This window comes from Gopherus flavomarginatus, chromosome 4, assembly GCF_025201925.1.
Source record: "Gopherus flavomarginatus isolate rGopFla2 chromosome 4, rGopFla2.mat.asm, whole genome shotgun sequence".
Classification (NCBI taxonomy): domain Eukaryota; kingdom Metazoa; phylum Chordata; order Testudines; family Testudinidae; genus Gopherus; species Gopherus flavomarginatus.
The window spans coordinates 194,726,347-194,752,916 of NC_066620.1; positions in this window are offsets into that span (position 1 = coordinate 194,726,347).

Below are 26,570 nucleotides of genomic sequence, written 5' to 3' on the forward strand. Positions count from 1 at the left end.
GTGAAAATATTCTTCAGTGTAGAAAAGCTTTCAGTCCTTCCCAGAGTTCAGGGAGTCCTGGAGGTTGGGACTGATGAATCGAGTGCATCCAGTGACTTGATGCTCAGAGGACTGCTGCTGGAATATGCCAGAACTGTCAAATGGGAGTCCAACATGAAGCTCCTGATCAGAGTTGGCAGGTGCTGATCTTTCAGACTGTGAATTATAGAGTCAGAACCAGTGGCAGTTTCTTCCTTCTCTCTTTTCTCTCTTGGCCAGAAGATTTATGCAGGCCTAATTCCTTAACGCTGCATTCAAAGAACCTGACTTGGACCGAGATGGGGTGGGATCTTTTTTCTTAGAGGTAGATCTACACAGGGATCTGTCTTTATGCCTGTGAGTATGTCCCCTGCCCTTATGAAATGGTTTCTTAGGCTTAACAGTTTTGGCCTCTGCTCTGGAGCTTGTACTTGGAGGGGCACTGCTTGCCGTCTGAGGCTGTTATACATGGGGACTCCCTGACGTGCATCCAATTGGAGTCTCATGGCATTTTCCATGAGTTATTTCTTCAGATGGAGCTCTTTTCCCTTGTGGGTTCAGGGAAAGGAGGAGCAACAAACGTTGCACTTAGTAGCAATGTGAGACTCCCAAAACAGTAAGTCAGCACTGGTGTTCATTGCTGACGGAGAAAGACTTGGGGCAGCAGATACAGTTCTTAACCCTGGGACTCTGGGTTCAGTCCTTCTCCACAGGGAGCGGCTCCCTGAGATGGGGAGAAACTATCAAACTTAATTAACTATAAATACTAAAAACACTGAGACACTAAGGCTAACACTAAAAACTATTTACAATATACACCTCTACCTGGATATAACGCTGTCCTCAGGAGCCAAAAAATCTTACTGCGTTATAGGTGAAACCATGTTATATCAAACTTGCTTTGATCCACCAGAGTGCGCCCCCGCCGCCCCGGAGCACTGTTTTACCGCGTTATATCCGAATTCATGTTATGTCGGGTTGTGTTACATAGGGGTAGAGGTGTATATTTATAGATTCTGAAAGTAGAAGAAGATCATTTTAGACACAGAGGATTCTGACTCAGGCCATGCAATGGTAAGAAAGAATTAGAGAGATGTTGGCCCTTGCCATTTTTTATGTCCTCAGTTCAGAGCGCAAGGAGAATAACTGCACAGGCATGGACCAACAGACACTATCTGCTACCTATCTCTGGTCTCAGGCACACGAAGTGCATGCGTACCCATGTGTGACGTTGACATAGGGACCGGCACTCGAAGAACACTCAAGCTCAAAGAGTTGCAGTTTGGCAAAGTTATGAGCAACTGAAATCTACGGTTTATAATGAAAAGTGTTAGGCACTTTAACTTACACTTCAGTACCAGCTCTGCCTGTAATATATCCACATCCAAAAACATAAAACTCATTGCAGTTTAATAAAAAGCTCTGAAGTAACCAGTAGCCAACTTCTTGTCTTCTTTTTATTGTCTGACAAATGTTTTTTTAAAGGAACAGACGACACTGCCAACAATTATGATGAGCTGTCAAAGAAAGATAACTAGTCAATTAAATTAGAGCACAGCAATGCAGAAAAATGAGTCACAAATTACTTCTTATTTGCACTTAGAGTCTTTATAAACCTATTTTCATTCCATTCCCACTGGATGATTTATATGACCCTTTTTTCCAAGGGTAGTGGATTCCAATTGTAATATATGCCCTGATAATTTTAATTCATATTGCAGAATCTGTCAGAAACAGCAAACATAATAGTTCACAATATCAACAGTTCTGATATCTTAATTAGAATAACCAAAGACCTATGTGATAATGCCAAATATGCAGTTAGAGATGGTGATAACATCAGCCAATGGTTTGCAGTGACAACTGGAGTTAAGGGAAGGGTATATTATGTCCCTGTTGTTTGTAATGGTCACTGACTGTGTCATGAGGAAAATAACTCTAGAAGGCAACTGAGGAATTTTATAGACAAATGATAAAGTGCAGTTGAATGACCTTGTTTTTGCTAATGACATTGTTTAATGAGAAAAAAAGACCAAGCTTTTGGCAGACAGAGAAAAATAAGTTGGTTTGTTCATCAAGAAGGGGAAGACATGATGTATGGCTATTAATGTTCCAAAAGCAAACATCTGAGTAGATGGAGAACTATTGGAGGAAGTAAGTCATTTTATATATCTGAGGAGCAAGATGTGCTACGATGGTGACACCGTGTTAGGTGTCAAACAACATCACAAGGATAAACTTGAAAAGATTTAGGAAAATCAGCTCTGATACAAAAATATGGATTTTTAACACCAGCATCATGTCTGTCCTCCTTTATGGAACAGAGTCATGGAAATCCACAACAGCAATTGATAAGAAGATCAACTCATTCCAAAGTAAATGTCTATGGAAGATTTTCAGAGTTTTTTGGAAAGAGTTCATTTACAACTGTGACGCTGGTAGACCAGGTGCCGGCTCCTGACAAGTCTCTTGGCGTCAGCTGAGAACTCACAAATTCATTGGTTGAATCCAGACTAGCTCATCTGTATGTTAGTATTGTTCAAGATAAGTGTTAGATTTGTAAAGATGTGTTTAATGTTTAAACTCTATAACATGCTTGTAAGTTGCTGCCTATATTAATCTTACTTGTAATGTCTGTATCTCATGCTATAAGGTAATATGAGATGTTTGTTTTATAATTGTAAAAAATGCCTGCTCTGAACTTATGAACCTAGGCAGGAAGAATACTTCTCCCACACATCAAGAAAGACTATCAGAACTAAATGGGCCACTGTAGGAAAAAAACTGTGTTGATTGCCCCATCCACCCATGAAGAAGTTATGTGCAGGAGCACTCATCCCATTGGTTTGAACTCTTGGGGGAAGGCATATAAAGATGCTCATAAGAAGAAACAATTTTCTCTTTGTTGTTTGGACTCTCATAAGGGCTGAAGCTAAGGAACAAAAGCAGAGATCTTCAGGGTCACTCATGGTTAGCCCTAAAAGTCATTAGGACAGCTTTTTACAGCTCTGTCATATTTTGGAACCATAGACTGTAACTCATGTGTGCTTATATGTTGCCTGCTTTAACCTGTAAATAACTCTTATTTATTTTTCTTAGTTAATATATCCTTAGTTAGTTTACTATAGATTGGCTACCAGCGTTGTCTTTGATGTGAGATTTGAGGTACAAATTGACCAGGGGTAAGTGATTGGTCTCTTGGCACTGGGAGAACCTGAATATTTTGTGATTTTTTTTGAGTAAATAACCATTTATTACTAAGCCCAGCTTGCCTGTGTGGCAAGATAGACTAGAGCAGGGGTCGGCAACCTTTCAGAAGTGGTGTGCTGAGTCTTCATTTATTCACTCTAATTTAAGGTTTCGCGTGCCAGTAATACATTTTAACATTTTTAGGTCTCTTTCTATAAGTCTATAATATAGAACTAAACTATTGTTGTATGTAAATTAAATAAGGATTTTAAAATGTTTAAGAAGCTGCATTTAAAATTAAATTAAAATGCAGAGCCCCCCGGTGGCCAGGACCCAAGCAGTGTGAGTGCCACTGAAAATCACTTCGCATGCCACCTTCGACCCCTGTGCCATAGATTGCCTACCCCTGGACTAGAGTGACCCCATGGTAAGACTGTTACAGTGATCCAGGAGTTCACATTTGTTACAGGGATGGTGAAATCTAATTATAGAACATATCACCAGTTTGGAGTGTCTACCTGGAGGTTGGCACTCATGGTCATGAATCACTGCAGGCAGCATGATAACAACATCAGAAATTATAAGTATAGCACATCAGTTGAAGCATCAAGCATGGCAAGATGAAGACAATGGACATTTTTAGAATATGATTTACCGATGCCAACAACACAGCTACCACGTAAGGTGTAACATTGGAAAGAGAAAAAGAGGGCAACTACAGAAACCTACTGTTCTTATGCAGAACAATAGAAAATGAAGCTAAATCCATCAACATGACACTCAGAAGCCTGAATAGGTCAGCACAAGATGGAAACAAATGGTGAAAACTGGTGAATGCCTTATGCGTCTGACGGTGTGGGAGGATAAAGAAGAAAAAAAAAGAATTTGAATTGAGTCTTTAATAATCTAGATCCCACCAAGGCGCTTATTTTTATTAGTTATGTATTCACCTATGTAGGACTCAGTCTGTCAAGAATGAAGGCCTTCAGCTGTGCCTGCCCAATCATCAGACAGCCAATGAGTGCAGCTGGGCCACAGCAGAACCACCTGATTGGCTAAGGCAGTCAAGTGTCTCGCTTTTAAGCCCAGCAGATGTGGAGGATCAGCAGCTGCTCATTGTTCGTGCCTACAATTTCTCTGCCTCCCTGTGCTCATCTCACTCCTACCCCTGTCCCTGCTCTGCTCCAGCCTGGATCCCTGCACCTGCGTCTAACCTCATCCCAGCTTAGACCCTGCCCTGCCCCTGGTCTCATTCAAGTCCTATCCCAGCCCTGCTCCTACCTTTCCTGACTAGGGTGACTAGATGTCCCAATTTTATAGGGACAGTCCCAATTTTGGGGTCTTTTTCTTATATAGGCTCCTATTACTCCTCACCCCCGGCCCGATTTTTTACACTTGCTGTCTGGTCACCCTATCCCTGACTCTACATAATCTGTTCTGACCTTCAGCTCTGGTTCCTGGCTCTGACTCTGTCTTCACCTGTGGCTCTGTCATTCAGACAGCGATTCCAGTTCTGACCTTTGGCTCTGATCGCTGGCTCTGACTCTGCCTTGACCTTGACTGCTCTGGCAGTCAGATTCCAACCACTAGGCCTGAATCCTGCTACAACCACTAGCCATGACTGACTATGACCTGCTTTCCTGACATAATCCAACTCCCAATGAAATCAGTAGATTTGTAGTTTCATAGGAGTATTTAACAACCCCTTCTCCTCCATATTATTAAATTATTATTATTGGAGGGGCAGAGTTAGAAAGTACTGCGCTCTGGCAATCTTGGATCAGTGGAATCACTGCTAAGGAACCAGCCATGTAAATTCGAGAAAGGCTTAAGGCCATCTTTACCTCCCCACAAGTGTGAGCCCAGTGCAGCTGGCGATTAACCCTGTTGCCCTCAGACCATGCCCTCAGTACTAGCTTTGCAATCTTTAAGCATGAATTTGCCCTGTAAATAGTTTAATAAATAGCTCTGCTGGTGATGCACAAGAAGGATTAGAATCCAGCTCACTCTTGTTCACTTTTGGTGGCTCTGCAGAGAGAACCTGAGTGGAAAAAAACCAACTAATACATATGTGTTTTAGAGTCTAAATTATGCAAAGATCAATGTTGTTATAGACTATATAGAACCATAGGTGTTGCTTCATAGAACAAGTAAAGACAGACTGCAAGAAAATGAATCTGAATACTCACAAGGAGCAGCAGATCTGTTGATAAAAAATGTACTGTTTTCAAAGTCACTTCTCAGACCTGTGTTTTAAGTTGAAATAAGTCCTGAGAATTGTTAGAGTGTAATACATCTGCTGAAATTCTGGGTGAGTTTTTTTCTGTTGTTGTTTCACTAATTCACATGTTAGCATAGTGATTCCTTTTAAAGTTTCATTTAGAACTGGTCAAATCATTTCCGTTAGTAAATGCTGATTCAACTAAATCAAAATGTTTTGCGGGAACATAGTGATTTCACCAAATTTTTTGATAGGAAAATTATTGAAATGTTTCATTTTGATAAAGTTGAAATATTTCATGTTGACTTTATTGTTTTGACATATTATAATTCTATGTATTGTCAAAATGAAACATTTAATCTTATTGAAATGAATTTTTTCAGCCTTCTATTTTATTTTGCGAAAAATTCCAGGATTTCTGCTTTTTGTCCTAATTTGAGACAAAACTAAATAATTTCCCATGGGATGGGAGTTCTGGTTTTTGACCAGATCTAGTGTTATTTATTAAATTACAGCATCTATCCAGTATCTTGCCTAAGTATGTTGCAACATTTCCTTCAACTATGCAATATAAACAAAGGACCATATGTTGCCCTCAGTTTGTATGCAGAATTTCCATTGACATTGATGACAATTTTACATGCATGGCTACCCAAGTATTTAGTGAACTGCCTAGTCACCATGGAAATAAGAATAGTATATAGCTGTTGCATTTAATATCAAACTTACCCATCAGTTATATTGCTTGTATACAAGGGCAAAGTAGAATATTTAACTAAAAAAACTTTTGAAACATTCTAATACAGCAACAATTATTTTGCTGAAAAGCAGGAAATCATATGATGCAAATAAAAACCAACAAAACATTATACAAATTGTGAAGCAAAAAGCACAGAAATGATTTTAAAAAAATTCTTTGATTTCTAGAAAAATACAAAATCAAACAAATACAAACCAATGAAATGAGCAAGACACTTAAATTAACACAACAATAATTACCACCAAAATCAAGAGAAAACAATGCACGCATATAACTATTGCTTTATAATTTTAGCTCCTGTTTTTTTTTTCATTTTGCTTTTAATTTTGGCATAGGAAATTGTATTGCATGACCATGGGATAAGTGTATATTACTTACAAATGTCATTCAAAAATTGTTGCTGTAGTAATGGCATCATGTCAGAGCCGTGCTACAACTGCATTAATGCAACACCAAATGTTGGTATATACTTCCCCATTTTGTCATCATATTGTTATTTTCTTCATCAAAGGTGAGCTTGATTGTCCATTCAGTCATTCTGAATCAAATATTCACATCAGTACAGATTTCTTGGTCTTTGCTGGAAACCTTAATTCATCTACTAATTCCAGTGTACAGACTTTTAGGGAGGGGAAGATCTTTGTATTCAGAACTGTGGAGGGACATTTGCACATATTGCTCCAGTATTAATAATTTCTGGCAAGAAAAATGTATATGGGACACATCAGCTGATGATTAGCAGAATCACCAGCATTACCTAAACCTGTTTTATATAGACATCCTGGTGTCTAGTATAATTTGTGATATTTTGCTTTGGAAAAATCACAGAGATAATGAGGTAGATGTATTTGACTGTTTGCCATATTTCTTTCTAATCTTCTCCTGACAATGAGATATATCAACTCAGTTTTCCACTTATACAGAAACATTTTTTAGAATGCATGCTTTACTCCTCCTTAATGTAGAGATGATCAGAGTTCTGGCAGGCTAGTAATCTGTCAGATTGCCAGCAGAGAACCTCCAATCTGACAGTGGACTCAGAAATTCTGGCCTGATTGATTGTGATGGTACCAACTTGTGTATCCTCTGGATCCACTTCACTCCTAGCATTTCTCCTTCCTTTCAACTGCTGCATGGAGCAGTAGCAGCATTGACTCCAGCTGTTGCTTCCCAGCTGACCTCCTAGACAGATCCACTGTATGATGTTTTTAGCAGCTCCTCCGTGAGGTAGTATGATAAGCATGAGAAATATAAGAAGGTATTAAAGAGAAGATGATAATACATTTTCAGGAAACTGCATCTCTTTAGCTGAAGGGTGAACTTTATCAGAGGGAAACCGTCTCCTGAATGAGTTGCCAAAGTAAATCTCTTTGATGAAAATGGGTCAAGCAAAACATTTGCCTTCATTTACTCTATGACAACCTGGCATGTGAATATATTCAAACTAGCATTCTAACCCATATAATATTGTAGTCATTTTCAGAAATGCTATGGGTTCCAAATGCTCCATGTCTAAAATAAGTATATATAATGTCCCCGCTCAACAGAGGCCATCATACTCTGACTTTGAAGTCATCTAAACCTTTCTGATTTTTTAATGTTATCTAATTCTTTATGTGGTATCTAGTCCCTTTACCTTTCACCATGTGAAGGGAATGTTACACCTTACATTATTGTGTGTTACTGCACATGTGCTACAATGATAATCATTTCACAAGTGTCCCACAGATAAGTTATACACAGAGTTGAACAAAAACAATTACTTGGAGGAAAAAATGGAAAGAAATAAGTGCAGCTGTTGATGTTAATGCTTTCCTTTAGGCGGGTGTTTGTGCCAGTTTGCCAGCTTGAACAATTTCACTTTAGTTTATTTGTGTTGTCACAATAATGACAGTGTAGTTAAATATAGTCCTTGAAAGCAGGATCTCTACTTGTTTCATTTGTATTCTACTGTTCGTTCATTAAACATTTCTTCATCTCTGCAGAGCCAAATTCTTACAATAATAAATCAGAGACACCTAGAGTACTTGCCAAGTCAAATATCTACAGTTTCTGGCAATTATGTAATTTCCAGATTTGCTACAATGGCTAGTGCTGATAAGTCAATTGTCATAAAAAGAAATGTTCCAGACCAATCTTTATTAGGGTGTCCTTTACTGATCCATGTAAAATAATCTCCCTCCCACTCTACCTTTTTTTTTTTAAAGAAAGAAACGTAATTGCAGCTTTTTCCCCCTTCTTTGAGTGACTCTTCATCATAACAATTTATATCTGGAAAATGTCACCAAAAATGTGAAAAAGGTAATCTTAAACCAAAGAAATCAGGCACTGCTGCTTTTAATAGAACAGCTCAAAAATGTTTCCCATGATGTTTTATAATGGCTTTGTCTTGTAATCAAATGTAACAGTGATGTATTTGCCCATTTTCAAGTTGATTTTGTATTAGAAGTCCAGACAAAAGTAATTTGTAGAAACGGTCCCTGATACAATGTCTGTATGTGGCAAGGATTCAAAGGACTTCATGCCCATTTAAAAGCCCCTTAACATGATTAATGGCTAAATGCATTACAAATTATCAAGTGTTTCTCACTGACAACACAGGTAATTTGTTCTGAGTTTTAGGCCAAATTTCCTTTTCTTGGTATCTGAGGGTAAAATATCACAAACAGGCAATAATCACAGGCACTCATTTGGAGCAGGAGTCCAATGAGAGCAGATTATTTATAAAATTGTTCAAAGATCCCTGAGGATCTAGATGCACAGGGACTTGTTGTGGGGTTCTGGGTGCAATGGTAATGGGACTCTGTGAGAGGGTCTAGGTAAAGGTGGTTGGGGCTCAACAAGGGCGGGTCTGGGTGTAGGGAAGATAGAGCTCAGCAGAAGGGTCTGGGCATGGGGGGGGCGTGTCCAGATACTGGGGGAGTAGAACTCGGTGGGGTTGGGATCCAGGTGCAGTTGATTGGGGTTCAGTAGGGTGGGGATCCAGTTGCGATGTCTCATTGGGGAAGTCCAGGTGCAGGGGGAATTGGACTTATTGTTGGGGTTCTGAGTTCTGGGGTGGGGGTTGAGGTTCAGCGGGAAGATCTGGGTATGAGGAGGTCTGGATGCACGGGCGTTGGGTGGATGGGGAAGCAACTCCCTGTGATCCCTGCCCCTGCAGCTGAGGAGCGATGAGTGCAGGGTGGGGGAGAGTTTGCAGAGCTTCCTACAACCAGGGGAGAAATCTAGGGTTGGGTCTAACATGGCCCCAGATGCCGTGCAGGGGAACAGGAAGTCCTGTCGTGCCCAGCCGGGACTAGCACCTGAGCTCCATGCAGGGTAGGAGCCACCAGTCGGATCTTCCCCAGTCCAACCCCCTGCCTCACTGTGATTTACCTCTCTGCCAGCTGCCCTGGGTACCCAAAACATACTGCTGGAGAGGTGTATGGAGTGTGGCTTCCCTTCATTTTTCTGTGGGAAGCCAAGAAATCTGCAGGGACATAAATTCTGCACATGTGCAGTGGCGCAGAATTCCCCCAAGAGTATGCATTCTAATCCTGCCTGGAACGGATTCTGTTCCCAATTATGCCCCTGTCCACACTGAGGTTCTACCATTATTCCAGTCTTTGTTGTAGCTGCACCAGTGCACATAGGCAAAGCTACTATTTGCAGAGATTGCACTACAAGTTTGGTTCATTAAGGTGGTAGTGTTAATTTATATACTTAGACTTCTGTAAGGCATTCGACTTGGTACTATATAAAATTTAGATAAAAAACCTAGAAAGATATAAAATTAACATGGCACACATTAAATGGATTAACACTGGCTAACAATCCTCACTCATATTTTTTATGTCATATGCAAACTTTGGGGAAGTGGTAAATAATGAAGAGGACAGGTCACTAATAGAGAGTGATCTGGATCACTTGGTGGGCTGGGCACAAGAAACAATATGTGTTTTAATATGGCTAAATGTAAATATAGAAACAAAGACTGTAGATCATATTTACGCACTGGGGAACTCTTTCCTCTGAAGCAGTGACTCTGAAAAAGATTTGGGGGTCGTGATGGATAATCAGCAGAACATGGACTTCCATTATGACACTGTGGACAAAAGAGCTAATGCAATCCCGAGATACATAAACGGGGCAATCTTGAGGAATAGAGAGGTTATTTTACCTCTGTCTCTGGCAATGTTGTGAACACTGCTGGAATGCTGTGTCCAGTTCTGGTGTCCATAATACAAGAAGGAAGTGGATAAATTGGAGAGGGGTCAGAAAAGAGCCCTGAGAATGATTAAAGGATTAGAAAACATGTTTTACAGTGATAGGCTCAAGAAGCTATTTAATTTAATTTAATAAAGAGAAGGTTAAGAGGAGTGACTTGATTGCAGTCCAGAAGTACCTACATGGGGAACAAATATTTAATAATGGGCTTTTCAATCTAGCAGAGAAAAGTATAACATGATCCAATGACTGGAATGATAAGCTAGACAAATTCAGACTGGAAATAAGGCATACATGTTTAACAATGAGAGTAATTAACCACTGGAACAATTTAACAAGGATCATGGTGGATTCTCCATCACTAATCATTTTAAAATCAAGATCAGATGTTTCCAAAGCTATGCTCTAGCAAATATTTTGGGGGAAATTCTATGGCCTATGCTATACATGAGGTCAGACTAACTGATCACAATGGTCTCTTCTAGCCTTGGAATCTATGACTCCTGGCCAATGGATCATGGATCCCTTTCCTTATGGTTTAATGGGAAGGGAGTCCTTGGGATTTTTGCATGTGGTGTGGAAAACCACTGCAATTACTCGAGCAACACTAAAGAAAGTATCCCTTTCCATTAGTCAAAGAGGGAAGAATTTTGTCTCCTGTTTAAGATCCACCAATACTGAATGCACCTGCCCTCTGATTGTTAGATTGATCCCTGGTCTTGATGTCCTTTTGGATTCCTCTGTTATTGGATTCCCAAATAGCTATGGGGAAAAATAATGATAATTTCCGACCAGACACAGACGTGGACAGGAGAATCCACATATCCGTGACCTCCTGTCCCAGTTGTTGCAATGCACTATATCTAGGAATGAATCCATTCATTCTGAAAAAGCTTGAATGTAAAAAATGCAGCAACTCATACCCTTAGCAACAGTGGTTGATACAAACTGATCATCTAAAACTGTGGTCTCTGAACTGCCTCCCTAGTAGTCAACACGTGTTCTTGCAAGACATTTGCACATTGGTCCCCAAACTTTTTCAGTCATGACCCCACCCTCCCTTTATGAGATCTGTGCCTTCCCAGAAGCTGCTGTGGAGGTGTGTGTGAGTGGGGCAGAATGGGGGAAAGGGAGCTGTGCTCTGGAGATGGGGGGTTGAGTTAGGCAGGATAGGGAAGGTTGAACCACACTCAGGGGTTGCAAGGATGAATGGGGCAGGAGGGGAGGGTGAGCCACACTCTGGTGTTTGGCGGGGTGATAAGGGTAAGCCGGGGGAGGGGGAGCCTCTGGTACCTCTCTCACCAGAGCTGTCCCTGTGTGATCCTCCAGACTACGGCAGAAGCTGCTACTTTCCCTGCTATCCTGTGGTGGAGGCTGGTTACTGTGGGTAACCCTACTTGTAAGGTGTTGGCAGCTAGGACTGGGTCCAGGATCAGAGCGAAACTGGGAGCAGAACAGAGCTGTGGTGCTCCCTCTGTTCCTCCTGGGGGGCTGGCCCAGGCCCACTGGATGTTCCTCTTAGACCCCTAGAGGGGCATGCCCTACAGTTTAGGGACCACTGTATTAGAATGACCATGCAACTAAGACTTTAAGGTCTAAATATAAAACTGATTTCATCCACTTAGTTTTCCCTCAATAACTTCATTACACATCCAACACACTCAAACACACAAACATAAATTACCATCCCAAAATATTGAAAGAACTGGCACATGAGATTTCTAGTCCAATGGCAAGGCATTTAATAAATCCATCTGTTCAGGTGTAGTACCATGTGACTGAAGAGTAGCTAATGTCATACCTATATTTAAGAAAGGAAAAAAAATTGATCTGTGCAATTACAGATCTCTTAGTATGACCTCAGTAATATGGAAGGCTTTAGAACAAATTGTGAAGGAAAGCAGCATAATTAAATTAATGCAGATAAATGGGAAAGGGGATATAATGCAACATGGATTTACCAAAGGTAGATCATGTCACATTAACCTGATTTCCTTCTTTGAGAAAATAATTGATTTTTTTTACATAAGGCAAATGCAGTAGATTGAATATTCCTGGACTTTAAGAAAGCATTTGACATGGTACCACATGAGAAATTATTAGTTGAATTAGAGAACATGGGGATTAATACAAGAATTGTAAATTGGATGAGGAGCTGTCTAAAGAGGAGAAAGTGATCGGATGTGGTGAAAAGTGAACTATCAGACTGGAGGGAGGTTACTAGTGGCATTCCTCAAGGATAGGTCTTATTCAATATTTTTATTAATGATTTTGGCACAAAAAGTCAGAGTATGCTAATGAAATTTGCTGATGATACAAAGGTAGGAGGCATTGTCAACACAGGGGAGGATCGGAATATTAAACAAAAAGATCTGGATGATCTTGAAGACTGGAGTGACAGAAATGGGATAAAATGCCATAGTATAAAGTGCAAGGTCATGCACATAGGGTCTAATAATAAGAATTTGCACTACAAGATGGGGGCTCCTCAACTGAAAGTGACAGAGGAGGAAAGAGACTTGGGTGTGTAGGTTGATCACAGGATGACTATGAGCCACCATTGTCATGCGGCTCTGAAAAAAAGGCAAATGTGATTTTAGAATGTATCAGAGAAGGCATTACCAGTAGAGATAGAGAAGTATTAATGCCATTGGTAAGATGTCATCTGGAATACCGTGCACAGTTCTGGTCACTCAAGTTCAGGATGAAGTTATTATTCACCTTGTACAATAAGGATGGTTCTTCAAGATGTGTGTCCCTATGGGTGCTCCACTGTAGGAGTGTTTGCATTCTTGAGATGCTGATCAGAGAACTTCTGTAGTAGTGTTCATTAGGCCCGCATTGGCTAACCCCCCTCAGTTCCTTCCCTACTGAAGAGCCATTGACAAGAACTGTGAAGTAGAGGAGAGGAGGGCATGTTGTGAAGTGCCCATAGGGACACACATCTTGAGGAACCATCGTTAGTGAACAAGGTGAGTAACTTCTTCTTTCAGTAATGTCCCTATGGATGTTCCACTGTAGGATACTCCCAAGCAGTATCCCTATTGGCTGGTTAGGATTCAGAGTCTGGTCAGTTGCAGATGATAGTTCTGTGGAGCCGAAGATGGCGTCTGAGGTGGAGTCCACACTGATCACACAGTGTTCTGTGAAGGTGTGGACTGGTGTTCATGTTGCTGCTCCACAGCTTTCTGAGATAGGGACATTCTTGAAGGACAAGAAGATTGACTTTGTGGAATGCATGTGAATAACATCTTGAGAGCTCATATTATGAACTTGATAAAACATTGTCTAATGCAATTCGAGACCCATTTGGGTCTTTGGGCTGATATAGCTTAACCCATGGATCTCTCTGCAACTGAGGAAAAGCTTAAGAGACTTCCTGAAAACTTTCATCCTATCCAGGTAAAAGGCTAGGCTCTTCTGACATCTAGTGTGTGTAATATAGCCTCCTTGTTGTCTCAGTGAGGCTTGGGGTATAAGGTTGGAAGATGAATTAATTAGTTCATGTGAAATGGAGATATTACCTTAGGGATGAATTTTGGGTGAGGCCTGGGCATAACCTTGTCCCGAAAGAATACCATGTAGGGGGGATGCCATCAGAATCGCTATTTCCCCTATTCTCCTTGCTGAGATAATTCCTATCAGGAAGGCCATTTTCACTGAGAGGTATGCAGGGGTGGCTCTAGCTTTTTTGCCTCTCCAACCACAGTAGGCAGGCTGCCTTCGGCAGCTTGCCTGAGGCAGGTCCCCGGTCCCGTGGATTCAGCGGCTTGCCTGCGGGAGGTCTGCCAGTCCTGTGGCTTTGGCGTACCTGCCGCTGAATTGCTGCCGAAGCCGCAGAACCAGCGGACCTCCTGCAGGCATGCCGCCAAAGGCTACATGACTGCCACCCTCGCAAAGACTGGCAGGGTGCCACCCATGGCTTGCTGCCCCACGCAAGCATTTGGAGAGCTGGTGCCTGGAGCAGCGGCTGGAGGTATGTAAGCGAACAGGTGGCCATGGGTTCGAAAGGAGGTCAGGTCAGTCCTTTCAATACCAGGTTTAGGTCCTATGTGGGAGTAGGAAGTTGAGATTCTGGGAAGAGGTTTACCATACCCTTGAGAAACCTGTTTGTGGTCAGATATGATAGCACTGAGTATCCTTCTGCTGATTGGTGGAAGGCTGTTATAGTCGGTCGACTTTGAGAGAGCTTAGAGATAGTCCTGATCTTTTTAGGGTCAGAACATAGTCTAAAATATGTGTAAGAGTCATGAATATCAGGCAGATTCATTGGGAAATACACCAAATCTAAAACCTGAACCATTTTTGCAAGTAAGTATGTCAAGTTGAGGACTTTCTACTGTGTAATACCTCTAGCACCTCCTTTGAACAGGAGCATTCTAGGTGTTGGAACTAAGAAAGAGATATACCGTGAGGTGGAGAATTCCCTGATTGGGATGTAGGGTACATCCTCTGTTCTGCAAAAGGAGGTATGGAGTGGCTGGGAGAGGGATTGGTGGGCAAGTCACGAGCTGTGGCAGATACATGAGAACATAAGGACGACAATACTGAAACAGACCCCCAGGTCCATCTAGCCCAGTATCCTGTCTTCCGACAGTGGCTAATGCCAGGTGCCCCAGATGGAATGAACAGAACAGGTAATCATCAAGGGATCCATTCCCTTTTGCCCATTCCCAGTTTCTGACAAACAGAGGCTAGGGACACTATCCCTACCCATCCTGGATAATAGCCATTGATAGACCTATTCTCTATGAATTTTTCTTGTTTTTTTTTTGAACCCTGTTTTAGTCTTGGCCTTCACAACATTCTCTGGCAAAGAGTTCCACAGGTTGACTGTGCATAGTGTGAAGAAATACTTCCTTTTGTTTGTTTAAAACCTGCTGCCTATTAATTTCATTTGGTGACCCCTTAGTTCTGGTATTATGAGAAGAAATAAATAACATTTCCTTATTTATTTTCCACACACCAGTCATGATTTTATAGACCTCTATCATATCCCCCCCTCCCAGTCATCTTTTTTCCAAGCTGAAAAGTCCCAATCTTATTAAACTCTCCTTATATGGAAGTTGTTCCATACCCCTAATAATTTTTGTTGCCCTTTTCTGAATCTTTTCCAATTTCAATATATCTTTTTGAGATGGGGCAACCACATCTGCACACAGTATTCAAGATGTGGGTGTACCATTGATTTATATAGGGGCAATATGATATTTTCTGTCATATTATCTATCCCTTTCTTAATGATTCCCAACATTCTGTTCACTTTTTTGACTGCTGCTGCACATTGAGTGGATGTTTTCAGAGAACTATCCATAATGATTCCAAGATCTTTTTTTCTTGAGTGGTAACAGCTAATTTAGACCTCATCATTTTATACATACAGTTGGCATTATGTTTTCCAATGTGCTTTACTTAATAAGGCTCGTTAATAGGTAGGGCAATCTTTGAGGACAAGGATGAGTGGAGTCAAGGAGACAATCATTGGTATCCTTGAATTCTTCTAGCACTATTTGGAGAGTGTCTGTCACTCTCGTCACTAGGTCCTGGAAAAGGCGAAAGTCATCAGCCAGATACAGTGGGGTAGGCATGACAGCCTCATCTAGAGAGGAGGAGGATATGGTTCTTGAGCTCATTTCTTCTTCAGAACCGCTCTCCTGTTCCTCAATAATTTCTTCTGAAGGTTCTGAAGTTCTGGATGTTGCGGCTGAAGGGATGTGCCTTGAGGGTTCTCAAGTGGGGTTAGAAGCTCGAGAAGTATACTGGCCATATGCAGCCCAAGGATCCCATTACTGCCTCTGAGGTGGTGGTGGCATAGAGCTTAGTGGTGGTGCCCATGGATGGCTGTACCAAGATGGTGATGATGGGGCCATTTGAGGGTATGCTCAAGAGTCCTGTTGATATTGGACACCGTAAGAGGCCTGGGAGAAGTACTGTGATGCTAATGTCTAAAATTTACTATCCGAGTCCTCACTGGAGAACAGAGGAGCATGGCAGGGCAGCAAGGAAGACTCTTATGCCAGGTAAAGACTCAGTGCGGAGGTCCTGGCAATGAGAAGATGAGACTCTGGTATGTCAGATACACGGAGGTCCCTGGCGTGTCAAAATTCCGACCGACTTGGAGTCGTTAATGGTACCTGGGGGACAGGGATCTTGTCCATATTGGTCGCTCTGGTGCTGGATGAGGCATTGATGATGGTACCAATGTAGAATCATGTACCAGCAATGCCTTTTTTCGTGGACTGATTACTCCTGTTCTTGTTCCTTGGTGGTGTTGACTTGGTGCCCTTGCAAGTACTTGCTGCTCTGGACTCTCATGAACCATGGGTACCAGACTGTGATAGTCTTGGTGCCAACAGTGCCAAAGATATTGAGCATTCCAGAGAGCACTTGTTCTTTTAGTACAGAGACCTGAAAAGTTTCATGAGGCACTCCAGCTCATGGAGGAGGAGTCAGCTAAGATTGGGCTCCATATTTCATGGTCAAAGACAAAACTGCAAAATCTAGGACCAGGTCCACCCGCGACTCCAATCTCTTTAAACAACAAAACTGTCAAATCAGTTTCCAGCTTTTGCTATCTAGGTTCTATACTTGTCAGTTCCTCCAATTCTACCATGGAGGTTCTCCATTGAATTGGCATCACAGCAGCTGCCGTGGGCCATTAACAATGGATATGGAATCAACATCATCTTAGTATGACAACCAAGTTCAGGATTTATTCGAGTTGTATCCTTCCCATACTGTTGTACAGTGGCAAAACATGGACACTACGCTGCTCAGACTGGACAAAGCTGGAGGCTTTCCACACAAAATGTCAACGTCGTATTTTGAGCATAAAGTAGTATGACTTCATCAACATAATGCAGATGCTATGATTGCTCGGGTCTACCGACTACTAGGACCATTGTCCACAGGCGGTGCCTTACACTTTTTGGACATATCGCAAGGATGCCATAAGATGTTCCAGCGAACGCCATTCTCCAGTGGCTTGTAACATCCGGGATAAAATTCCATCAGCCAAAGGGTGGAGGAGGCCCAGAGACAGACCTCCTATTACATGGATTCATTAAGTCTGTTCCGATGTTGGATTCTTAGGCTGTCAAGCCTTTGCAGTTGTGCAGGAATAGACAAAATGGCTAACGATTGCTATGGCCGACTGTCTGGCTAAGTGTTAAAGAGAGAGAGAAAGAGAGCACTTGTGGCTATCTCAGGGCTCGTTGTGGGGACTTCCTGCTCTCTTTTTTGGTGGTTTGTGAGAGTCAGTCAGCAGCCTTTAGCTGTTTAGGGCTGTGAGGAAGACTCTCATTTGCCTGATGACTCATGGCACGGGTCTGGAAAGGGTTAGAGAGATAATATTCTGTCTGAGTTCTTTATTCTTATGAGACTGGGGCCTGAGTTGCTGGCAGAGGCCACACTTTTGTGAAATGAGGCCTTCCCTGAGGCAGTGAATACACTGGGAGTTCTTTTCTGTGACAAGGATCACCTCTTTGCAAGAGAGGCACTGCTTGAAGCATGCCACATTGGGGGATGGGTCCCCAACGAGGAAAAAAAAAGCAGGAAAAAATAAAGTGCTTTTTTTTTAAAGTAGAAAAATAAAGTTAATAGAATACTAGGGTTGGAAGGGACCTCAGGAGGTCATCTAGTCCAACCCTCTACTCAAAGCAGGACCAACACCAGACAGATTTTTGCCCCAGATCCCTAAATGGCCTCTTCAAGGATTCAGCTCACAACCCTGCCTTTAGCAGGCTAATTCTCAAACCACTGAGCTATCCCTATGATTATAACTATGACTATGACTATAAGTATGCTAAATACTTTGAGGTAAACTAAATATAGAAATGCAAAATTGAAAGCAATGGTCGTAATGGACTGTGAATAACTTCATCTCTAGCCAGGGGTGGTTGAGAAGGAACTGAGGGGAATTGTTAGCCCTGTATGCACTGACTAGCCTTGTTGGCAGGGCACAAGGTGAGACAACTCATGTGAACAGGACACTGCTACCAAAGTTCTCCAATCAGCAGCTCAGGGATGCAAGCACTCCTACAGATGGGCACCCATAGGGGCATACTTGAAGCGGAAAGATTAATTCAAACAGAAACAGGTGCAAAGAAGAGTTGCTAGGATGATCAGGGAATGGATGGCTCACCCTATGAAAGGAGATTGGAAAAGCTTGGCTTGTTTAGCTCAGCTAAAAGAAGGCTGAGTGGGAATATAACTGCTCTCTATAAATACATTGCAAGGTAAACATCGGGGAGAGTGAGACACTATTTAACTAAAGGACAATGTTGGCACAAAACCAAATGGGTATAAGCTGGCTATGAACAAATTCAAGCTGGAAATTAGAAGAAGGTTTCAAATAATTAGAGTAGTGATGTTCTGGAACAGTTTCTCAATAGAGGCAAACAACTTAATTAATTTTAAGAGAGGGCTAGATAAATGTATGAGTGTGGCTTTATGGTAGAGTTACTTGTGATGGTAGGATATAGCGCTCAACAGCCATGGGGCTCAGTTTTGGTTTATGTCATATGCTCCTAAATGCTCATGCTTTAGGAATTCAGCCAGTCACTTGCAGGAAAGGATTACTCACCATCTCGCCGTGTATTCTGGGGTTTTTTTTGGTCTGCTTCCTTTGAAGAATCATAGATGGCCATGGCTGGTTAGGGGACATTAGAGAGGGAGGGTCAGGAGTCTGAGATGGCACCGAGCATTCTCTGTCTCAGATGTTTGGCAGACTGATTCTTGCTCACATGTTCAGTGTCTAACTGATCACCATATGTGGGGTTGGAAGGAATTTTCCCCTAGGTCAGATTGGCAGTGCTCTTGGTTTTTTTTTTTTTTAACCTTTCTTTGCAGTGTGGGGTGTGAGTAACTTCGAAGGATTATCTGGGTATGTTTTACTTAATCACTTCCCTGCCATTGCAGGGGTCTGGGCATGGTGCACCCGAGTCACTCCTATTCTATCCCCGTGGCACATAATATCCTGGTCTCCTATGGACTGTCATACTTTTGTCTAATTTCAGTTTTTAGTTCTGTGCAGGTGCTGGGCTGTGTTGGTGGCTTGTGATATGCAGGAGATCAGACTGGATGATTTGGTGGTTCCTTCTGGCCTTAAACTTTATGACTTTAAAAAAAAGCAAACAAAGAAAAAACTTTAAAATATTCATGTTATTTCTCCTACAAGCTGAGAAGGAAGGAAAACAGTATTTTTGTTGTGTGTATGTTTAAATCCATGGGAGGTATTTAGATACTGGTGATTAAGGCAGACAGTGAGATTTCACAAGGACTGGGATGAAATTAGCAGAAGGATTGTGAGATGTCAGGTCCTCTAAGATAGTTTACATCAAAGGCACTGCTATGTTGCTGCCTCCATATTTGTGTGTCTATTAGGTCTCTCTCTTCTTTAAAACAAAATCAGAAACCCTAGAAAAATAGTGGTTAAAAACAAGAAGAGCTAGAAGGGTCTTCAAGTAACTAGGGAGAGGGATTTCCAGAGATGCACCATACCAGCAGTGGCAGTGGCCAGAGGCAGAGCTGAATGTATCCAGGGATGCTAAGGGCAGTGTGTTGAAAAGTGGTTCATATGCTTCCTTTCAGATGTGCTGCAGAGAATTACCTTAAAGCTCCAATCTTGAACCAGTAGCCTCTGTGCAGGGGAACTGGATCAAGACCACCCTTCAGCCTGTTATGCAGGAGACTAGATTAGATCAATGGTTTTCAACCTCTTTACCATTGTGGATCGCAAATGCAGCTCTCTATGTATTATGTGGGCTGTACTACATTATATATATGCTGCCTGTACATCTCAAAATGAAGAAAGAAAGAAGAGCAGGTCAAATATTACAGACTTTTTTCTTTAAAAAGCAGCTATTTTAAACCTTGGTATTCATAGATTCACAGATTCTAAGGCTATTCCATCAGACTAGGGTCCTTTGTGATCATCTACAGTAGTGGTGGGCAACCCGTGGCCCATCAGGATAATCCACTGGCACGCCGCCAGACAGTTTATTTACATTTGCATGGCTACCCACAGATCCCCGTGTCCACGGTTCCTGGACAATGGGAGCTGCAGGAAGCAGCCGCTAGCATGCCCCTGTGGCCCACGCCACTTCCCGCAGCTCCCATTGGCTGGGAACAGTGAACTGCAGCCACTGGGAGCTGTGGGCAGCCATCTAAATGTAAATAAACTGTCTGGTGGCCCTCCAGTGGATTACCCTGACAGGCTGTGTGCGGCTGCAGGTTGTCCACCACTGATCTAGAGTCTGGTCTTGTACCTTTCTGCCTTCTACTACCAAACTGGGATGCTTCTTTCCTTCATGTTCCTTTTATCTTTCATCCATTTCTGAAGCTTCCAAGGGTCATTTCTCTCTATGAACAACAAAGCGATGGGTTGTCAGATTTCTACAGCATTAATAGCCCAAAGTCACTTAAAAAACTAGCCCCAAAGTAGCCAGTCTGTTTATTGAAATAAAGGGTTTTTTCTATTAACCCATTGGTCTGTACAGGTGTAGCTGAGTGAGTGTGCATGTGTATGAGAATGAGCAAGTGTGTATAAGTGAAAGTTGTGTGAAACAGGCGGGAAGTCTGTGAGAGCCAGTGTGTGTGAGTCATGGGAGACAGACAGTACCAGTGCCTATGATGAATCAATCAGTGTCTGTACAATAGTCAGGATTGCGTAGATCACTGCAATCTAATTGTGAATCCCTGAGCTCTGTGCTTAAAGTGGTCTAGAAAAGTCATGTTTGTGTGTGTGTGTCTAGGATAATCCCAGCTGAAATAAATGTTCATGCACTTGGTAGGGCAGTGCTTAAAGTGCACCCCTCAGTGACCCGACACCATTTTTAATTCTTTTTTGCTGGGACTGTGACCCTTTGTGACTTTGTTCACTTTAAATCTTGCCTGAGCTGGACCCACAAAACAGCTTCAGAGTCAGCTGTGTCAGTTCTCCCCTGGGCTGCTGTGCTGTAGTGTAGTGTAGTGTAGTGTAGGGGCAGCGTATATGGCATATAGCACACAATAGCTCTGTGCCCTGGGCGCCTCTCACCTGGAGCTCATAGGAGACGGCGGCAGAGTCCTGCTGGAGGCTGCCCAGCTGCTGTCTCTGTGCGTGGGTGAGTAGGCACTGACCTCTAAGTGGCAGTAGTGACTATGGAGGGGGTGCAGCTGGGATAGAGAGGGCTGATCCAAGCTCCGATCAGTGCAGCGGGAACCAGGAGTGTGTACTCAGCCTCATGTGGGGCTCAACACTGGGGAGCTGTCCAGGCAAGAGAGTCACTGCTGCAGAGGGCATTAGAGTCCTGGAGCAGAGATTGCACGGGAGGAGGAGCGGGAGAAGGCTCCTCCCTCACCCTGCCTTCTGTGGTTGCCTTGCCCTCCCATGGCTGCTCCCAGACAGTCTGTAACAGGGGTGATCCCACCCACTGAGACATGGGGGATCCTAGCTGGGAAGCCACTGGACAAATTTCCACCCAGCACCAGCTCTCCCCGCAGAGACGGGACTTGCAGGGCAACCTCCTGCTCTGACTGTGAGCTCCAAGTCCGGATATGGCCAGGAGGGGATGGGCAGGCAGGCACTGCCTGCTGCAGACAGCCCATGACTGGGCCGATACAGGGAGCACTACAGACCAGAGCATCCTCATCTCCCTAGGGAGGGCAGGGAGTGAACCTAAGAACATAAGAATGGCCATACTGGGTCAGACTAAAAGTCCATCTAGCCCAGTCTCCTTGTCTTCCGACAGTGGACATTGCCAGGTGTCCCAGAGGGAATGAACATAACAAGTAATCATCAAGTGATCCATCCCCTGTCACCCATTCCCAGCTTCTGATAAGAACAGGGCTTTGTGGTGCTGCCTCCCCCCTCAGCCGTCCCTGCCCCAGCCAGGACCCAGGAATGAGGCAATCTGTGCAGCAGTATACATATTTTTAACAAGATGTCACGTGGGCCGCAGCTGTGTGCTGACTGGGCTGCAAGCAGGCTGCAAACCACTGGACTATAGAATCAGAGTGGTCCTTTCTGGCCTTAGAATCACTGAACGTTTTAAGGATAAATGTGCTGCCACTTCTACCCCTTGCACACCTCTATGAAAAGCAGCTAGATTCTGCCCCAAAATTATAAAGAGCTCTCTCTCTTTCTCTGTGTGTATATATATATATGTGTGTGTGTGTGTGAGAGCAGTGGTTTTGTTTTTGCAATTATATAACACATAAAAGAAAAAAAGATTTAATTGTTTACCATCTCAGCAACATAATGAGGGGCATACCATGGAGGGGACTAATTAATCATATATGAGACATGGCCAGCCTGTGAAATATCACAGAACAAAAATATGGGCCTCTTTATGTCTGCTTATCCATTAACATATTATTTTCCAGTTTCTGTCTGTAACTGCAAAACATTGTTTTTCATGCTTGCTTATTGTACCTTGATACTGTGCATATAATTCTATAAGTGCTCTAAAGTTTGGCCAGTCTCCAACAATACTCATGTCATCTTTAAGAAATTCAAACACATTAAGGGTGTACATGTTATCTTCTGAAGTGATGATATGATTCATTATTCTGCAGCCCTTGTTAACCACGAGTATAAGAAATTAGTATTATGTAGAAATTCAGCTATTTAGTAGTTTGTCCACAGAGAATATTAGTTTTAAGTTAAAAATGCAGACCTCTTCCATCTTTTCTCCCCAATCTCTCCCCACGCTTTTTATTTATCGATTGCTCTGTATGAAATAGAAGACACTGTACCTTTCATTTCTACTACCGGAAAAGTATAGCTTTAACTGAAATCTTCAGCAAATAATACAGGTCCCAATGTCTTCTTTCAGATGAAATTCACAGCTGTGTAGATAGCTAGCACAAGGAATATGAGATACATAAATCCCACACAAGTCCTCAATATAGGGCATAACTGGGGTCTTCACCTCGTGCCCCCTGTTTACCTGGCAGAGGGTATATTAGGCTGGGGAGGATAAGCTTCCCCTAGCCCAGGCCCTGGCACTGCACACGCTCCACCCTCTCCCCCGAAGCAATGGGGGATCAGCTCTGGCCAGAGGCCAGCAGGCGGCGGGGCCAGCGGGCCAGGCCAGCAGCCTAGCTGGTGCTGGGGATGACTGGGGGCCTGGTGCGGGTGCTAGTCGGTGGCTTGGGGCAGTTTGGCCAGGGCTTTTCTGGCTGCGGGAGGGGGAAGGGTGTGTGTGTGTTTGGGGCTCTGGTGGATGAAGGGGGGCAGTAGAGGCGGGGCCTTGGGTGAAAGGCGCGGGGCTGTGTGGCTGGCCTCCCCAAAGGGAAGGTTCACGCACCACCTAGGCCTGTTTATCTCTTCTTTGGCTTCCTGATGTCCTGTTTCTATATGGCTCTGTCTACACCTACCATGGTCCAGCCTTCCAACCAGGTCATCTCTTAAGGTCATACACCTTCCAGAAAAAAGTTCAACTGAAAATCAGAATAAACATCAAAATTAAGCTGCTTCTGCCCATTTTTGGCTACACCGAAGTTCCATGCTCATTGCCCCTACTCCTAGACCCTGCACAGTTCTTCTGTGCTACTTAAACTGAGCATTGCCTCCCAGGGCTCTTCCCCTGGAGTGCCTCTTTTCCAGCAGGTTTTCCCCACTGCCTCCTCTCTGTAGGGCTCCTGGCAGCTTCTCCCAAGGACCTCTCTGCTTCTTACATGGCCTACGTTGGCATATTTTTATAAGACTAGCTGTTTAGTATTTTGATAAGCCTTGTTTTCTTCTTTATCTGTTGGAATTGGATGTTATATTTTCTTTTTTGATAATATAGGGGCCCACATCTGCAGATATTACTCACATGGATTGGATCCAATACAGTTACTCCCATTTATATATATACATATTCTGGATAGGAAGGTATTCAAAGTTTTGGAAGACAGAAGTTTTGAAGGTTAGTTGGCTTGAAAAAAAAATTCTGAAAAAAATCCCTTGTTAATGGTGTACTGTTGTTGAACCACAAAATTTCTACAAAAAATCTGAAGTTTGAATTCAAAAACATTTAGAACATTTTGACCAGTTTTAGTGGTATGTAATCATCTTGATCTACAGGGTGGTTTATTCTGATATAAATGTGAATAATAAGAACAGAAAAACATAAAAATGTCCATACTGGGTCAGACCACAGGTCCATCTAGCCCAGTATCCTGTCTTCTGACAGTGGCCAATGCCAGGTGCCCCGAGGGAATGAACAGAACAGGTAATCATTGCGTGATCCATCCCCTGTCGTCCATTCCCAGCTTCTGTCAAACAGAGGCTAGGGACACCATCCCTACCTATCCTGGCTAATAGCCACTGAGGGACCTATCCTCCATGAATTTATCTAGCTCTTTTTTGAACCCTATTTAGTCTTGGCCTTCACAACATCCTCTGGCAAAGAGTTGTTTGAAGGCACAGGATGACTGTGTGTTGTGTGAAGAAATATTTCCTTTTGTTTAACACCTGCTGCCTATTAAATTCCTGTGTTATGAGGAGTAAATAACATTTATTTACTTTCTCCAGACCTGTCATAATTTTATAGACCTCAATCATATCCTCCCTTAGTCATCTCTTCCAAACTGAAAAGTCCCAGTGTTGTTAATCTCTCCTTGTATGGAAACTGTTCCATACCCCTAACCATTTTTGTTGTCCTTTTCTGAACCTTTTCCAAATCCAATATATCTTTTTTGAGATGCCGCAACCACATCTGCCCACAGTATTCAAGATGTGGGCGTACCATGGATTTATATAGCTGCAATATGATATTATCTGTCTTATGATCTATCCCTTTCTTAATTATTTCCAACATTTTGTTAGCTTTTTTGATTGCAGCTGCACATTGAGTGAATGTTTTCAGAGAACTATCCACAATGACTCCAAGATCTCTTTCTTGAGTGGTAACAGCTAATTTAGACCTCATCGTTTTATATGTACAGTTGGCATTATAGTTTCCAATGTGCATTACTTTGTATTTATCAACATTGAATTTCATCTGCCATTTTGTTGCCCTGTCACCCAGTTTTGTGAGATCCCTTTGTAACTCTTCACAGTCTGCCTTGGACTTAACTATCTTGAGTAGTTTTATATCATCTACAAATTTTCCACCTTACTGTTCACCCCTTTTTCCAGATCATATATGAATATGTTGAATAGGACTGGTCCAAGTAAAGGTCCCTTGGGGACACCACTACTTATCTCTCTCCATTCCCATAAACATATGCACAAGATGTGCATAGCTATTGGCAGCAAAACAGATCTTAGCTGAACAATTCTTATTAAAGTACATAGAAGATGAGAGACTACATTGCAGAAAAACACAACATTTGGACTGAACTGCATATAATTTTGACCAAATCTTATCTTCAGTGAAATTAGTGGAATTACAACTCTGTAAATCAAGAATATCTGAGAACAAAATCTGACCCCTTAATTCTGATAAAGAAATGCATTGAGCAATATACCGTATATACTCTTTCACAAGCTAAATTTTTTTAGTAAAAAAGGGAACACCAGAGAAGGGCTGTTGGCTTATGAATGTGTATAGAGACACAGAGGTGGGACACAGCCCCTCCCCCAACAGAGGGAGCAAAGAGAGGTAGCACAGCCAGCAGAGACAGAAGGGAAGAGGCGGAGCCAGAGTCTCTCTGCTCCTGGTCATGCTGCTCTCCCCCAGCCTCCAAAGCAGCTGCAGCTCCAGGGCTGGCTGGCTGCAGCCATGCTGCTCAGCCCTGTGCCCCCCTCCCAGTGGTTTGAGCATTGGCCTGCTAAACCTAGAGTTGTGAGTTCAATCCTTGAGGGGGCCACTTAGGGATCTGGGGCAAATATCAGTACTTGGTCCTGCTAGTGAAGTCAAGGGGCTGGACTCAATGACCTTGCAAGGTCCCTTTCAGTTCTAGGAGATAGGTATATGTCCAATTATTTTTTTTTAAAGCAAGTTCGATATAATGCAGTTTCACCCATAACACAGTAAGTTTTTTTTGGCTCATGAGTACAGCATTATATCAGGGTAGAGGTGAACTTTAAAAATATACAAGTCATATTTCATGTCATATCAGAAATATCTAAAATATGGAATCTGTCTTTATAATTTATCTCTAGAACTGATCAAAATGGGTGAACTTTTGGTAAAAAATTCCTAATTTTTTTTACGAGCTCTACTGATGTCTATTTAAGTCTAAATAAATATTGCTGTTGCT